Here is an 8,146-nt window from a genome sequence, read left to right on the forward strand (position 1 = left end):
CAGCATTGTTAACTATAGGCCATACACTGTACAGTAGATCTCCAAAACTTATTCATCTTACATGACAAACAATTTGGTACCCTTTGACCAATATTCCCCATTTCTCCCTCCTTCTAGCCCCTGTCAGCCACTATTCTAGTCTCTGGTTCTATTAGGTTGACTATTTTAGATTCCTCATAAAAGTTGTGGTCATTCAGTGTTTGTCCTGGCTTATTTCACTTAGAATGTTCTCTAGATTCATCCATGTTGTCACAAATAGCAAATTTCCTTTATTTTTAAGGCTGAGTAATAGTCCGTTATATATATGTATACACACACACACACGTATACACACACTATATATTCCATATTTTCTTTATCGATTCATCTGTTGAGGGATATTTAGATTGTTTCCATATCGTGGCTATTGTGAATAATGCTGCAATAATGAACATGAAAGTACAGATATCTCTCCAATATCCTGATTTCAATTTCATTGAATATATACCCAGAAATTGGATTGTTGGATCAAATAATTCTATTTTTAACTTTCTGAGGAATCTCCATACTGTTTTCCTTAGTAGCTGCACTAATTTACATTCCCACCAAGAGTGTACAAGGATTCTCTATTCTCCACATTCTCACCAAAGGTTGTCTTTGAACTACTGCTTTTCTTTAAACTCACTGTCCTCCCAATATATTAGACCTGGTAACTGGATATTTGGATTGTTTCTTGTGCCTAAAAAGTCTTTGTGCCTTGTCTGTGACCCCAGCTCCTCTAAGACTGTAGCTTATTTTGCTTCTCCAGGTTCCCTGCTTAAAGTTTAACCTTGAAACTCAGGGCAGTGCCTGTAATCCAGTGAGCTACCTGCTGACAGGTGTCCTTCAGGCATTTCTCCTGGAATCCTGAATGTTGTTGTTGGAATTTGTCTCTATGCCCTCCTCAAACCTCCTTATCAGGACACTGCTCTGAATACTACATTCTGTCCTTCAGACTGTCCTTCCCCTCAGCATCTGCTATTCAGTTTCTATAAGCAGCGCCTGTTCCTCCTATATAGGAAGACTTTGTTCTAGGTCTGGTCCCAGCCTGCTATAAATAACTGAGTCACATACAAGGAACTTCAAAAATATTACTGACTATAACATTAAAATAATCCACATTTTAAAATTAAAAATACACAATCAAAATAACACCACTTCTTTTATTCTGTCTTATCAAACTAGCATAGCAGTGTAATTTATCTTTTTACATTACAAACAATGGCCAAAGTGATCAGAAAATACATACTTGAAGTTAATTACTTTTACAAATATGATAAGATGTCTTGGAGAAATAAGAACGAATTTCTGCCACAACCCATTCTGATGTCTGAGAAAAAAAAAAAAAGAGTTGTCCTCAGCACTGCATAAACTCAGGTGAAACTTAATATTGTTTATTTTTAACATTTCCAATGGTTATTAACTAACAGACTGACAGTGTTGAAAGAGACTTTAGAGGTCAGCAATAATTTCTTTTTTGAATGGGATAAGTGCAGTAACCTTATAACTCTTTAAAAATAAAATGGATTAGCTAAACTAATTCCCTTTCCACATTGAAATGCTATGCAATATATTTGAAAAATCTTTATTGCTTTCATTCCAGTGGCAACAAACAAAGTTTGCCTTGCCTTAATTGTCTGTCAGCCTTGTTATTATCAAAGATTTATCCTAAAAAGAGCATCAAATATTTTCTAACAAAAATTATACTTCTGTGGATTTTCTATAATAAGTTATCCCCTTAATTAAGACTTTACTACCTAGCAATGGGAAAAACTTCATCGGTCATCGCTATCCCCGTGGTAACATTACACACTACAACGTTACCACATCTCTGTGGTAACATTACTCCAGGAATTGCACTGATCCCTCTAAGGTCTGTCTCTTTACCTGAGTAAACATTCTGAGGGTCGCATCTTTGTTTACCCAGGACTACTACTGCGCTTTGCACATGGCAGTGGTTGAATAAATATTTTTTAAAATAAATAATAGAGGAATGGATAAATGAATGCAACCTAAAAGATAGGTAAATAATTATTTGTATCAACACACAACTGACTGTATATCTGAAATTGAGTAATGGTTTAAAATCATTGATGCCTTTGAAAAATAACCTGACTTTCACATTCTTACTTTCCTTCTGTTATTACTATCGTAATAGTAAGGCAAGCCAAACATAGTCTCTCCTCTTGGGTAGTGAATTCCTACTCATTCTTCTTAGGATAAAGCTTTGATTCTTCGTAAAGTCTTTCTCATTCCCTCAGGCAGAACTTTATTTCCATTTCTCTTATTACTTACTACATTGTATTATCATTTTCTCCTCTGGAATTATCTAGGCCTTAAGTGAAAACTAAATATGGGAGTCTTTATATATCACCCAAGATTGTTCACTGTGTTTCTGTACCTCTGGATTTAAATTTCCTGCCCCTGATCACATCCCCTGTGCTCATACATATCATTCCCTGTGCTCATAGATACACGTATATGACATTTTTACCAGTTTTGCACCATAATCAACCATTTAAATGGACTCATTTTACTTTTTTACTCTGTCATGTCAACAACTACTATTAAAAGGTAGTAACAGACGTTTGAAGTGTGTGGTAAATAAATTTGTGTGTGTAGCACAGATAATAAATATACTGCAGAGCTTTGACAGTTTAATTTACATGAGATCCAAACAGTTTGAATGTCAGTTAACAATGAACAACTTTAAGCAGGCTGTGGTAACTATAATGCTTATAGGGAAACAATGAATGTTTTATATTCTAAAAAGTGCAGCCTATTTTACTTTGTCCTAAGTAAAAATGTGTAGTTCAAGAATTGAGCATTTGAAATTCCCTCAAATAGAATTCTCTACCTGAAAAGAATGACTAAAGATAAATAAGATAATGTATATACATATCTTGATATATATTTCTGCTTATAGAAAGAGATCATTCTATCACTCATCTATCTAGATGCTATACTGTGAAATGAAATGATAGATTGCTCATATACAATGATTGTCTTCATTTTTGGTTTGTGGTCTAGTAATCCCTGGGATATACAAGGCTTTTTAGCCTAGGGGTGTGAAGTTCTTTTTGGTATAATTACTTCTATTTATCCAGTAATGTCGTCAGGCTTAGGATCCCAACCAGGGCCTCATCACTATCGGGTGGGCAAATTTTGTATTGTCAGGTTTCAGGCATCACCTGAGGCATTAGCCTACACTGGCTCTTATAGAACCTGACACTATGATTCTTTAGATGTCATTAGGCCTTTTAGTTATGTGTAAAAATTCTTAGTCACTGCCCCAAATATAAGCTTTTCAGTTTGACCACCTTCTGGTAGCCATTCTCATATTGCTCAGTGCTGCTCCTCCTGGACACACTCAATTTCTCCTGCTTCCTTTCTTACCTCTCTTAAAATTCACCAGACCTTCTGAAATCCACTGTCTGTGGTAAACTCCTCTTCATGTTCTCAACTAGACACAAAATTCTTTTCTAATTCCTTGCATTAATTATATCGTAGCATATACTAGAAGACAGTAGTTTGTCTGCAAACTTCTAGAGCATGGTTAAGCAAGCTTTCTCCATAAAAAGCCACACAGTAAATATTTCAGGCTTGGTGGACCATATGGTTTTTGTTGCAATTAATCAACTCTGCCACTGCAGCACAAAAACAGCCATAGACAATGTATAAATTAATGAGTGTTGCTGTGTTTCAGTGAAATTTCATTTACAAAATAAGCAGCAGGCCAGATTTAAGGACCATGGAGATCAGCCCCTGCTTTACAGTAGAGAGTGTCCATCCTCCCATATGCCTTGTTTCACGAAAGCAAACGGTCAAGTCGGAAATCTAACTTTCCAATTCATTGCACTCCCATCCTTGTGTAAGTCATCCTTTATCCCATTCACATCACTGTTCTTTACCAATTTCTTGGTCACTCCTGAACATATTTTAAAGAATCTGGAGACTGATTCACACTATTCCTCTGAACCCAAGGCCTATCTACTATCTGAAATTTCTATGACAATCACCAAATATCCATATTTCCAAATTCAACAATAATATTTCACAACATTTAATTCTTTGTTCACCTCAACTCTGATTATCTCACAATCCGTCTTGTCTACCCTTACTTATGACAGTATTTTGGATCATGTCGTCAAAATGCAGTGCTCTAGAACAGAACATTAAACTGCTGACAGAATATAATAATATATAATACTCTGTCACTACAACCTCCTTTTATTCCAGTTATTCTCATTCCTTTATCTCTACCAAAACGTTCATTCAAATTAATTAAGCTTTCATTCTTTTGACTTCTCAATTTTATCCCAAAACGTTCTATTTCATCTGTCTCTACTTCTTTTTTTATTCAACTGAAACCCTATAATAGTAGCAGTCACAATTTATTGAGTACTTATTAAGTGTCAGACACTATGCTAAGTATTTCACATGCATTATATGATGTCAGTTCTCACAACTCTATGAGGTAGGTACCAATGTCTTCAGAGGAGGCAAATGTGACTTTGAGAAATTTATTGAATCATCCAATTAACTGTCAGAGTTAGCTTTGAGTATGGGCCTGCCAAACACTAAAGTGCATTATGCAAAATAACGCAAGCAACTCATTTAAGTATTCTTAGTGCTTATTTGTGGCATTGGTAATATAGATCAAGAAGAAATGGACTACTTCTTCAAGAAGCTGAAGTTTAGTGGTAGAATCTTTCATGCAACTAAATAAATACAATGCAACATCATGTAATAATAAAGAAATGTTCAAATTAATATTATAGCAAATGGGAGAGAATGAACTTTCTTAAGAGACTCTTTGCAGATAAAATAACACTTCAGCCGGGCCTTAAAGAGTAATTTGAAACTTACCAGGTGGGAAAAAATTTAGAGTATTTCAGGAGGAAGAAAAATCATGTACATTGGCATGGAGATAGGCTTCAGCTGGCATGGTCCTCTAATGTTAGATAACAAAGGTGAAAGGACTGGGCGAGTTAGGAGAGGAAACTAGCAGTTAGGCGAATGATAGATATTGCACAGATTCTATGGAATTTGTATGTTTTTTCTTAGAAAATTGAGAGAGTTTATTTAGTTCTATGTCCTAGTATACATATTAGAAAGAGGAAGCTCCCAGGATAATAAGAAAGGCAACATTTAGAAGCAAAGACACAGAAAAAATAATCAGAATTGTTGAGGAAAAAGACTGAATGGAGGGCTGGCACCCTATGGAGTCAGAGAAGAAAGAATGAATTCAAGACAAATGCCAGAAACTGAATTGTGAGAATTTAATATATTGTATGCAGTAATACAGAAGGGAGAGGATAGAGGCATCTCGATGGCTTAGATTTCTTTCCAAGGAGACTTAAAATGGTGATGCTACTATATAAGTACATTAATTAAGGAGATGGAAAACATTTTTTGTAAGAAGATAATGTACTAAATTTTTAAATGATGACTTTCAGACAGTTCAGGGTTGGAAATTCTGAGATTCAAAAGTTATGAGTTTATTGGTAGGAATGGGTAATTTGAAAACAGACATGTGGAACAAAGGTGGGAGAGGGAAAGGATTCAGATGAACACAATCTGGGGGAGGAAAACTACCAGGGCACAGAGGTACCCACAAAGCCAAGGGAAGGCAACATTATAAAAGGGAGTGGAAAAGAAAAGCAAATGTCTCGAACAGGCCATAAACCAATTGATCCGTGAGATTAGTGGCTTAGGGACAATTTCACTGGAATTTTGGAGGAAGAAATCAATTAATAATTTTATAATAGTTAAAAATGGTTTATGTGTTCAAGTTTGTTCATCAAATGTTACACGTTTATAAACTGATTTCAATTATAATATCTATCTCTACCAATATAAATAATTTTCATCCTTTGTTTTTAGAATGTTTGGGCTATTCTTAGATTTTGAAGACACTGGAGAACAGATGACCACATTTGCAATATGCCTTAAGATGATGTTTGGTAATAAAATACAATAATCAGTAACTTTATGTTTTCTCATTGCAATACTTGCCCTCAGATTTCTGAAGAAAAAAATCCCAATTGTTTTTCTTATTATTTCTTATAATCTATTCTCATGTTTTCTACGCTGGTGTTAGGATCACATGTGATTATAATTAGTAATTTTCTCAGTAGTGATTAAATACTTGTTTGCTTTTACTCTGCTAAACGTATAACACACTTAATGAAAATTATCCCAATTTTACAACTCATGTCAAAATTCAAAGAAATTAGTTTAAATGTCTGTTGCTTGACTTTTTTGATTCAAATAAATTTATGTTCATAGCAAAGAACATGTAATGTCAATTTTGTAGTAAATGCTACCTAATTGTCAATGGCAGAGAAAAGTAATCATTTTAAGCTAAACATAGCTATTTTTATTTTTCTAACCTACCTTTCAAGAAATACTATAACAAAAAACAGAAACATTGAGAAATACATTACAGAAATCATGCACTTTAGACTGAAATTGTTTCCTATTCCAAAGTGATGGAAACATTAATGATTGTGTTCATTTTTAGTCTTAACAGGTCATAAGTTTTCCTTGAAACCATGCAATAATGAATCACTAATTAGTAAGGAGAACTTGCTTCTTCAGCAAGTGCTTGCCTGTCCCTAAGACAGGTCAATGTGGGGTAAACTTTTCACCTGGGTGTAGGCTGCAGGCCTCTGCACTTAGGGTATTAACTAAAAGGTTATTCCCTGAAATAACTAGGCAGGAATCTTTGTGAAAAAATGGTTGGCTGATTTTATTCTGTATCCTTTTGCCTAGGAGGTTACCTGGGGGAGCTGTGTTTTTGAGCAGCATTTATTTTTACAACAGTCTGAATGAATTGAATCTGTAGGCGTGATTGAGCATGTGAAATAAATACAGTGCTGTGGCTCCTACCCACAGAGGATACAGATTATACTGTCAGTGGCTGAATATATACACATGAAATTAACTAAAAGACATGGAATTTCAGAGGGGTCCCGTATATCAGTAGTATTAGCATTATCACCATCTCTCAGTTATCTTCCCTCTCAACCCTCCCAAGGTATCTCCTCAACCAATATATGGTTAAGAAATAAATATAATTAACAGACAATATATTCGCCTAATTTTGTACCTGATGCCTGACTACAGAATTATGAGAAACTAAATGTTCATCTACCTTGCTCCCAATGACTAGAAAATCTTTCTATTCCTAGCTCCATCTGGAGTCTCTCTCTTGGAATCCAAGCATACACGGTTAGCATTTTAAGGACTCTCTGGAGCATTTTGATTTTGATCCTACCTTCCCACTTTTTCCGTTCCCCACCTTCACTTTCATCACAAGCAGCTTACTTGGCTGTTGATTAAAAAGGGCCCAAAACTTCTCATTCCTTCCTTGAGAAGTGGAATTTCTTTCTCTACCCCTTTAGTTTGGGCTGATCCAATGATTGTTTTCAACCAGAGAATATGGCAGTAGAAGCTCTATATAATACTAAGGCTGAATATTAAGAGATTTGTAGCTTACATTTTTAAGCACTCGAATGCTAGCTCTTGGAATCCAGCAGGCATGCTGTGAGAAGTTCAAGCCATGTGGAGAGACCATGTAAAGGAGTAACAACACATTCAGCTTAGCAGCTTCATCTGAAATCCCAGACCATAACTAGCACCAACTGCAGCCAGTTATTTGAGTGAACTGTCCTGGGTGTTCTAGCCCAGTAGAGCCTCCAGATGACTGCAGAACCAGCTGACACCTGATGCAATATGGCAGAATAACTCAGCTGAGCCTAACTGATAGAGAAGCATGAGAGATAATTAGAAGTTGTTGGGCAGGGCACTGTGACTGACACAAGTAATCCAGCACTTTGGGAGGCCAAGGCAGGCAGATAGTTTGTGCCCAGGAGTTCAAGACCTGTCTGGGCAACATGGCAAAATACCATCTCTACACACAAAAAGAACACAAAGATTAACTGGGTGTGGTGGCATGTGCCTATAGTCTCGATTTCCGGGGGGGCTGAGGCAGGAGGATCACTTGAGCCGGGGAGAAGTCAAGGCTACAATGAGCCAAAATCGTGCTGTCTGAGGCGTTCAAACCAGAGCTACTCTATCTTGAATAGGGGATGGGTAAAATAGGGCTGAGGCCAGCTGCCTT

The sequence above is a fragment of the Macaca thibetana genome, chromosome 14 (assembly GCF_024542745.1).
Source record: "Macaca thibetana thibetana isolate TM-01 chromosome 14, ASM2454274v1, whole genome shotgun sequence".
Classification (NCBI taxonomy): domain Eukaryota; kingdom Metazoa; phylum Chordata; class Mammalia; order Primates; family Cercopithecidae; genus Macaca; species Macaca thibetana.